Source organism: Pinus tabuliformis, chromosome 1_1 (assembly GCF_031772625.1).
Source record: "Pinus tabuliformis cultivar Carrire ecotype Pingquan chromosome 1_1, CPIR1, whole genome shotgun sequence".
In the NCBI taxonomy this organism is placed as follows: Eukaryota; Viridiplantae; Streptophyta; class Pinopsida; order Pinales; family Pinaceae; genus Pinus; species Pinus tabuliformis.
Genome location: NC_142297.1, coordinates 502,102,092 through 502,111,464, shown reverse-complemented (window position 1 = coordinate 502,111,464; position 9,373 = coordinate 502,102,092). Strand labels below are relative to the sequence as shown.

Genomic DNA, 9,373 nt, shown 5'->3' with positions numbered 1-9,373 from the left:
GGGCATACCGAGGCTAAACCACCTCTCTAATCAATAGAAACCAAGCTTTATGGTAATCCATCCCAGATCACTAGGCCAACATAATGAACACATCATAACAGGCTTTACAATGATCTCTACCCGATCACTAGGCCAAACAAGAATGGATGCCACCATATTTCTCCACCTACACCATGACGAATTTTCTTGTCTCCTATTATCTTAGGCTTTACCGCAATCCAAACCCGGATCACTAGGCCCTAAACGGAGACCCACTCTTCAGGCTTTACCGCATATCCCAAACCTAGGATTATTAAGCCCAATGGAGAGCAACCCACCTCTTGGATTTATCTTATATCCTTCCATTCGCTATCAAGGATTCCTAGGCCCACCGAGGCAACACAATCCTGGCTTTACCGCAACCCACAGTCTGGCTCAGGGGTCACTAGGCCAATGGATTTACTGTGATCCACAGTCCAGTCAGGGACCACTAGGCCATGTGCTCTATCATTTGGAGATCCACCCCACTCAGCTTCAAATCCATCCGAAAATCCTACTCAACCAAAACATGAGAACCCCATCACACCATGACTATCTGGAAATGTCAAGGCTAGGCTGAAAACACTATTACACTTGGTAAAACCCATGCCACAACAAAAAATGAACCAGATGCAATACCATGCATGCCAAATATAGAAAGGAAAATACACATGCAAGTCAATACCTGTAATGAAACATGTTGTAGTTTCTTGATCATGCCTTTCCCTCATTGACCTTTGCTTCCTCTTGCCTTCTTGGCCTTTCTTGATCCAATGCCAAAATGCTCCAAGAAAACTCTAAGTGTCCAAGAGTATGAGAGAGAGAGAGAATAATGAGAGAACTCTAAATGTGAACTAATAAAAGGTTACCAACTGATCTCAGAAGTCTTTTTATGAATGAGGCCTTTGTTTTCTTCATTTTCCATTATTTTCCTTCATTTTCCTCCTCACATGCAACCTGTGACCTTTCACCTCCTTTTTCTCCTAACTTCCATTATTTTCATAAACAATTATGCCAAAAATGACATTTTGTCTTTCCCAAGCCTTAGCCATTGCCTTTGCCAATTTCCTTAGCCATAAACAACCAAATGAACACCCCCTAGAATGTCCTACCCAACATTCAAATTGGAATAAGTGTCCCATAAACTGTGGATATTGTTTTTTCCTTTTTTTTTTTTAACTTTTATTAAATGGAATTTTCACCAAGGATGTTACAATCTTATTGAATAAGTCTATTGATTCAATAATTTTTTTTCCTTGCTTTAAATATTGGCTCAAATCCAAATACACAGAAGCCAAAGGTACCCATATCCATGCCCAATTACTAGAGAGTTTTATAACTGTAAGATAGCTTTATGTTTATCTATGATATAAATGGGATGAAAATGATAAATAATCTTGATAGGGGTATTTCAAGATGCACACGTGACATCTACAAGGTTATCCCTAGCATTGATGATGGAGATCTGAAACCCAATTGGAAGTTGGAAACCACTAAAATGATGAAGGAAATCCTCATTAATTGGTTGATATAGCTACAAACGTTACTATGCTAATTTTGTTTGTCGCTTATCTTAGATCGAGAAGATATATATATGACAATATCTTAGGCTTTACTTTGGATCCATAAATTTTGCAAGTGCATCTGAAATTTGAGCTAATGCCAAAGACATTGTATGTCATTGTAAACATCATGGATAGATACCTTTCTATTCAAAGAGATAGAAGATGGAAATTACAATTAGTGGCTATCACTGCGATTCTTATAGCTTGTAAATATCATGATATAAAATCCAGATGATGTGCAACTAGGATTGGATATTTCAGATTGGGAGACATGTTTTTTTGCTTAAAAATAATGAATCAAAAATTTCACATCCTTATTTAGGTTTAGATTCTAAATGCTTCATATCACATTCCATTTCAACTTCATTCTCCATTTTATTTCAAATTTTAATTTTATAAATACATGATATTATTTTCCATTTTTTGGATACCTCATTCCAACAATTTTAATTTTATAGAGATTTACTTTTCTTTGATTTGCTCTCTCTCAGTCCAGAGTTGAGTTCCCTCTGTTTTGTTTTGTTCTTTGGAGTTCTTTTTTCTCCCATGTGGTATGCTATCTAAAGTCCATTTTAAATACAATTTAAAATACTTATGAATAAATTGACAAAAATACCGTTAATTATGCCATAGGAAAAACCATGAATTAGATTTTTACCAAAATGAGTGGCTTTGAAGTGAACATTGGTATTATTGTGATTGTTACAATCAACAGGGTTGATATACTTGATGCTGCTTTTTTGCACCTGGGACGTTTTGATCGGCAGGTATCTTAACAAGTTGTAAAAGCGAACCTGCATTTTTTTTACAACTGGGCAATTTTTAAATATGTTGCCCATAATTAAGTCTATTTTTTTTATTCCGGTATTTGTGGATGTACGAGATGTTAAAGGACATAGATTTTGATAGTGCATGGTAGCAATCAAAAGTTTGAATAGTGACATTTCACAAGGAATCATTGCAATGTGAAGCCTTGGCTTTAGCGAGTCAAATTTTGCAAATTTATTGAATAAAAGTGCTCTTCTGACTCGGCAGCTTGAGAAGGCAACAATTTTTGCCGAAAAAAATAAATGATATTTTCATTTAACAATCCTATCCACGTCTCTTTGCACCTTTTCATATAATTACTTATATATAAGAGAAAATTTGAATTTTTTTATTTTATTTTATATGAAATTATAATTTTAATAATTATGAATTGAATTTTAATAAATATCAAAATTATTTTAAATTACAAATTTTAAATATAAATTTAACATTTTAACCCTATCAAACAGACACCGGATTTTGAAAATGACAGTATAAAACTCTAAAAAAAATGCTCTTGGTAAGAGTAAGATGTTTCGTAATGTATTTGTTAGGTTGGTAAATTTTAAATAACTTTTTCTGATCAACCGTGTATTTTGTAAACATTGAATGAAGCGATGGCTATGTCACAATATTGATTGGCCATTGACAACTCTTCTTCTCTAGTCTGGTCTCTTTATAGGATTTTTCATTTTTATTTAATTATTTATTAATAAATGATATGAAATAGAAATAAACACGTAAGTTTTATATAATAATTTGTTACCGTGTTATTAAGTAGAAATAGTTATAATAATGATATAGAGTTGTATTTTTTGGTTTAGACAATGAAAACTTGATAAATGGAAGGAAGGTTTAACTTAATTATAATTTTATTTGTTTATTGATTTGGTTTGTTTGTTATAAACAAAACAATATAAGTAGTGTTTTCTGTCACTTAATTTAATAAAATATTTTAATATCATGATGTGTTGTATGTACTCTAAACAATAATAAAATTGTAAAACGAGTTATATGAATATTTTTTTAGCTTTTTTTTATTAATTTTTTAAATATAATTAAACATTTTTTTTGGTAGATAAAGGTTATATATATAATTGACATTGAAGAGAATGATAACTAGTTAATAATTATTTATTTAATATTGAATAATGATAATTTTTTTTTATATAATGTTCATATTATAGTACACGTCATGTCATTAGAGTATAGATTGATATAATGAGAGTTGTAAAAATTGTACACATGTTATTTTTGTATTTTTTTTCCAAATTTATATTTTTCAAATTAAAAAATAAAACCCTTAAAAATTGTCTATTCACTAATTTACACCAATGAAAAAATGAGATTTTTGAATTTAATTACAAACCATTTGTGTTTATGTTACATAGTAATTAATATATAATGCTATTTTTCAGATTATTTATATTTATTGTACATAGTAATTGGTGATATAGTACATAGCAGTTAATAATAGAGTCCACAAAAGTCAATTCTTGCCATCATTACACAATAAGAGGGGAGACATTTTAACCAATCATATTTGTGATAAATAGAAATAAATTTTATTTAAAAATAATAAATTTAATTTCATAATGTTAAACATTGGAAAGATTTTAAATTTTTTTAGTCAAAGAAAAACTAATAGCAAGTCAATGAAATGAAAAACTGAATATGTTATATCCTACTAGCAGCATAATAAGAGGATAGGGTTTCAGGTTAGATAGGGGTAAAAGATTTTAAGAGGAGGAGGTATTTTCATTTTGTGGTGTAATAATATTGGTTTATTTTAGTCTTTTGAATTTTAATAAAATTTATATATAGGTATTTAATGTTTTATATATTGAGGTTTATTAGAGGTAAAGTATTGTTTCTTAATTGGATTTGTTGTAAAATATTTTTTACCTTTTGTAGTATTATATTTTATTTTGCAATATTTTAGTTTTTTTTAGCGGGATATTGTGTTAATTTGGTAAGAGAGGGAGTTACTACCATGACTCAAAGATGATTGATCATTGTTCATGAATTTGGGAAGAAGGGGTAAGAGAAACCTTGAGCTCTGGTCAGTAGAGTTTGTCCCATGTCACTAAAAACCATTTCTTTTCCTAACATGAACCACCAAGAGGAAAGTTCTCTAAATCATGCGTAATTCCTGTAGGATGGAAGATGGAGCCATCATTGTTAAACAAAGATATATTGGTATTGCTTGGAGCATTTCTTTAAGAAGAATCAATTTTCCTACAATGTTAAGAGTTTGGAATGTCTAACTTGCTAAGTTATTGTGGAATTTGGATAAGAGTTCCTCCCATAGGTTCCATTTAAAGGAGTTGTCTGCCAAGGCCATTCCTAAATACTTTGAAGGGAGTTTACCGATTTGGAACCCTAAGATTTGAGGCACATGTTGTTGAACTACAATTGGAGTCTTAAAGAAAAAGACTTGAGATTTGTGTTTGTTAATGTCCATACTTGAAGTAAATGTGCTTATAGAACCAATATTTTTGGCTTTGCAAAAGGATGCATTCTAGGATTTTTTCAATTTGTGCCCTCATCTTTTTTCCTAACTCACGATGCCCCCATGGGGGAAGGAGGAGGCTCCTCCTTCCACAACATACTAGAAACTAAATCGCCTCTACCAACAAAGACTACTGCAAAAAATTCAAGTGTTAGTGATGCCCAACAACAAGCATCTTCTGACACCAGATGCCTCGAGTCCTCCATTGTAGCCTCTGAACAACAATCATGTCTTGCCACCAATAGAGAAAATACATGTCTACCGAAAACAACAAAATTTTCCCTCCTGGAGTTTCCTCTAGAGAAAATAGGAGCAAAGGTAGAGAAGATGAGGGAATACACTATCATTTGCAAATTATTGGCATTTGGCCAACAGAAAAATCCCTCATCACTTGGATAAAGAAAAACTGGGTTCTCAAGGGAGACCTAGAACTCAAACTAGGCTCCAAAGGGTTTTTATTGCTATCTTTAACAACATAAATGACAGAGACATAATCTTTCAGGGAGGGTCACACTTTTTGAACTCAGCGAGCCTCTTCATGAAACACTACACTCCAAAATTTAACCCATAAAAAAAAGGATTTCTCCATAACACTAGAATGGATCCAACCATATTCCTTGCCACAGGAATATTGGGTCCATGACATACTACTAGGGATAGGGAATGTGACTGGGAAATTTGTAATGATATCAGACACTACAACACATGGTAGATATAATTCCTACACTTGTCTCTTTTCTTATGTCAACCTATCACGACCTCTTCCAACCAACATTATGTTAAGTAGTGAGTACGAGGTTTGGGAGTAGTCAATCAACTACAAATAGATCCCTTTTCATGTTTCCGTAAATGTCACAAACATGGAATCTTGTTTAGAGACTGCCCAACAAACCAAACTCAAAACAATGTCCCAATGGGTTGCATCTCAAGACACAGAATGATTTACCAAGGTTGTACATAAGAAAAAAACCAACAAAAAAGGAATGATGTATCAACTGCTAAAACAAGTGCAATTCAATATCAATTTGCAACCCTATAATAATGCTCAGCGCAAGAATCAGAGCACCAATAATCACAATAACTAGGCCAAGCAAGCCAACCTTTGCATTCAACAATAGGAAAACAACACCACGATACCACTGAGCAAAAGTAGCTAGAAGAATGGTAAATGGGGGAAAATATTCCAGACAAATCAGATCCTGAAGAGACTAATTCCATGGAACTTCCAGACATTGACCTTCAAACATTATCAGAGGAACGACACAACAAAGATCCAATGACCATAACCAAGGATTAGGTTCAAATTATAACTAGAGCCTGCATCACGAAGAAAGAATCCCTTTTTCGCCAAGCTCAATTCTAGGTGATTCTCTCCTTCCTTCCTCCGCTTTTACATCTCAAGGTACAGAGGAAAATGATCCAAAAGATCAAGGATATAATTCAAAAGAACCAAAGAAAAAGGGAAGGAAAAACAAGAATCAACTTATTCAAGCCTTAGGTGACTTCCTAGTTAATTCAGGGTGTGTCTGCCATCTTCCAACCTTCCTCCCATCTTTCCCAATGAAATTAATTACCTAGAGCATAAGGGGTCTGAATGGTAAATCCAATCATAGACTCCTAAAACATAAAATCAACCTCAAAAAACCTAATATCCTCATGATTCAAGAAATAAAATGCTTACCTTCAAATCTCCAAATCGATCTTAAGACTACATGGAGAAACATTGATCATATTTCCCAAAATTCCGTAGGCACCTTAGGAGGCCTAACCCTTATTTAGAAACCCTCCATTGTCACCCTAAAAAACTCCTCCATCCCTCGAGTCCTTTCTGCAAACTTCCAACCTATTTTCTCAATGACTCATTATTATATCTCTAATGTCTATATCCCAAACCCTCAAGAAAAAAAAAATATTTCTCCAAAATCTCCAGAAGGCTCACCAAATTATTGAATACTGACCATGGATTATAGGAGGACAATTCAACATTATCAAAAACCTCAAGGATGAAAAAGGAGTAATACGAATACTAGAGGAAGAAATTCAACTCTTCAATGAATTCATAAACAATTCTCATTTAATGGATCTTAACACTTAAAATGGTACTCACATATTGATCCGGATGTAAACAGGAACTCAAAAAATTACAGAGATAACCATAAACACAGAGATGCAGCAGAAATAATACTTCATTTCATTAATGTAAAGTAATGAAATATGCTTACAAACAGAGTTGGAAATAAACCAGCTAGGGCGATGGTAGCTTATCTCTGAGAAGAGATGTGGTGGCTACATGCCTCTGAACTATGTTACAATGAGGCTCGAAGACCGATTTATTGTTGAGAAACAATGAAAAACCCTTAACATTCCAAAACCTAACCCTAGAAGATGAAACACCAAACTGTGGGCCTCGTTTGGGTAAATTGGTACATCAACTTCCCGAGGTCGTAACTTTGGCATACGATCTCCATTTGACGTGCACAATATCTCGTTAGAAAGATTTATCCGAGACTTACAACTTTGGGAAGAGCAACATCGGTCCATGGACCCATGTCGCTCCCAATTTTCCCAAAAAAACATCGTTTAGGGCCTCAAGATGGCTCTGGAAGTTCAGGACCCAAAAAACTGCTAAAAATAGTAAATTGGGCTACAATTAAGGAAACTAAAAATCTGAAAGAGATAATGGTGGGGGTCCAAGTGGATTTGGCAGGTGGCCACCAATATCCACTTGGATCATTCCTCCCCCCTTAGGAAGCAATGGTCCCCATTGCGTTGAGTTCCTTGTTATAGACATTTTTGGGCACTGCAACCCCGATCATATATGTCCATAAACCAAGGGCTTCTAAGTCCCTAAAAGTATTTTTTCACACCCTAAAGGAACAAGGTCAACTGATTACATCATCTCCCAGAAGTTCTCCATGGAAAACTGCTCAGAACTAGTCAAAACTAGACCATACAGACTGCTTAGTGCTAAGGGTGCGATGCATCTCACCTGCTCAGTGTAAAGAATGCAATGCATACTGGAAAGCCCTTTTGTAGGGTGCGATGGGTGAGAGTAGACAAATGGCAGGGACAGTTTGCAAGGTGGATGATCATGGAATCTTCCAGAAACTTCTCCTGTGACACTTGCCTCTCTGAATTCACCCAGGGATGAGTAAGAGATCATGTATCTCCAAGTGGAACCAAGAACTATAAGAGAGAGGACACTAATCAAAATCCCTGAAGCTGACTCACCCCCCTGAAAACATCTATATATGGATCCCTCATCACAGAGATCCAGAGGCTGGAATCTTGTATTTGTAAGGAAGTGTTGTTGATTTCTTGGTGGAATATCATAGTGTTGGGTGATCTAATATTTTCATGAGGTGAAGAAGGGCTTTCATGCTGGGAGGATGATGTTGGGTCAGATCAATGGGTTGTAATCCTCTTTGCTATTCTTTCTATTAATAAAGCTATTCAAGTTTTCCTCCACATTCTTGTATTTTTGATAATATATGCATTTGTGTGGTCAATATATATCTAGTCCTATATTGTTTATGATTGTAGATCTTTGTACTTCGATAGTGTTATGCTACTTTGAATTTACAAGTGTTCTTTGAAGTGGGGTAAGCAAGGAAGGAGCGGCAAAGATCTGTCGGAAGGGAGAGGAAACAAGCAAGGAACCAAGCACAAGATTGAGGTTGGTACTCTACTTCTCTCCTATCTACTTCTCATAAAGGAAAATGAGAATAACTTTAGTTTGTTTGTTTCTAAGATAGCTACCCATCTTAGTGGGACTAGCAGCTCCAAGTGGACACTAGATTTCCCGATAACATTCCTCCATGAGATGAGGAAAATTCTGTTGAATTTGGTCCCTAGTGAGCCACTTGCCCTGGCGAAGGAGTTTGCCTGCTTTGACAACTCAATACAATTGCATATTTTGCTGGCGAGTGTGCTTGATCTGTGTGTCCATGATCCGATCAGCTGCAGCTTGTTCCATGCAATATGGATTTAACTTTGTGGGTGTGAGCTGTTCTACAATGTCGGATGTGTCTAGTAATGGTAGAAAGTATGGCTGAAGGTGGTCCACATTGAACACTAGGTGTAGGCCAAGGAATGGGGGAATGCTTAGCTCAAATGCATTGTCTCCCACAGCCTTGGTAATGGTGTAAGGACCATATTGAAGTGGTCTGAGTTTCCGATATGCTCCGGTAAGGCGTTCATTTTGCAAATGCAACCAGACTTTGTCGCCCACCTGAAACTTGTGTGGCACCCGATGTTGATCATGTCGCTACTTTTACTTAGCATTTGATTTCTCCAGAATGTCATGGACTTGCTGGTGAATATGTTGGATATGCTCAATGAAGTTGTTTGCCTTATCTGTTTCAGACTAGACATGAGCCGAATCTGCGTGAGTAGCTACAAATGGCATGGCCACATAAATGGGACATAGTGGCTGGAATCCCAAGCCCACCTGAAAGGCTTGTGGCCAGTC

General features: G+C 35.3%; 1 pseudogene; it reads left to right on the top strand.

Moving 5' to 3' along the window:
* The first annotated feature begins 2,245 nt into the window (after window positions 1-2,245).
* LOC149213967 (uncharacterized) overlaps window positions 2,246-9,373 on the top strand; it is a 143,553-nt pseudogene continuing 136,425 nt past the window's right edge.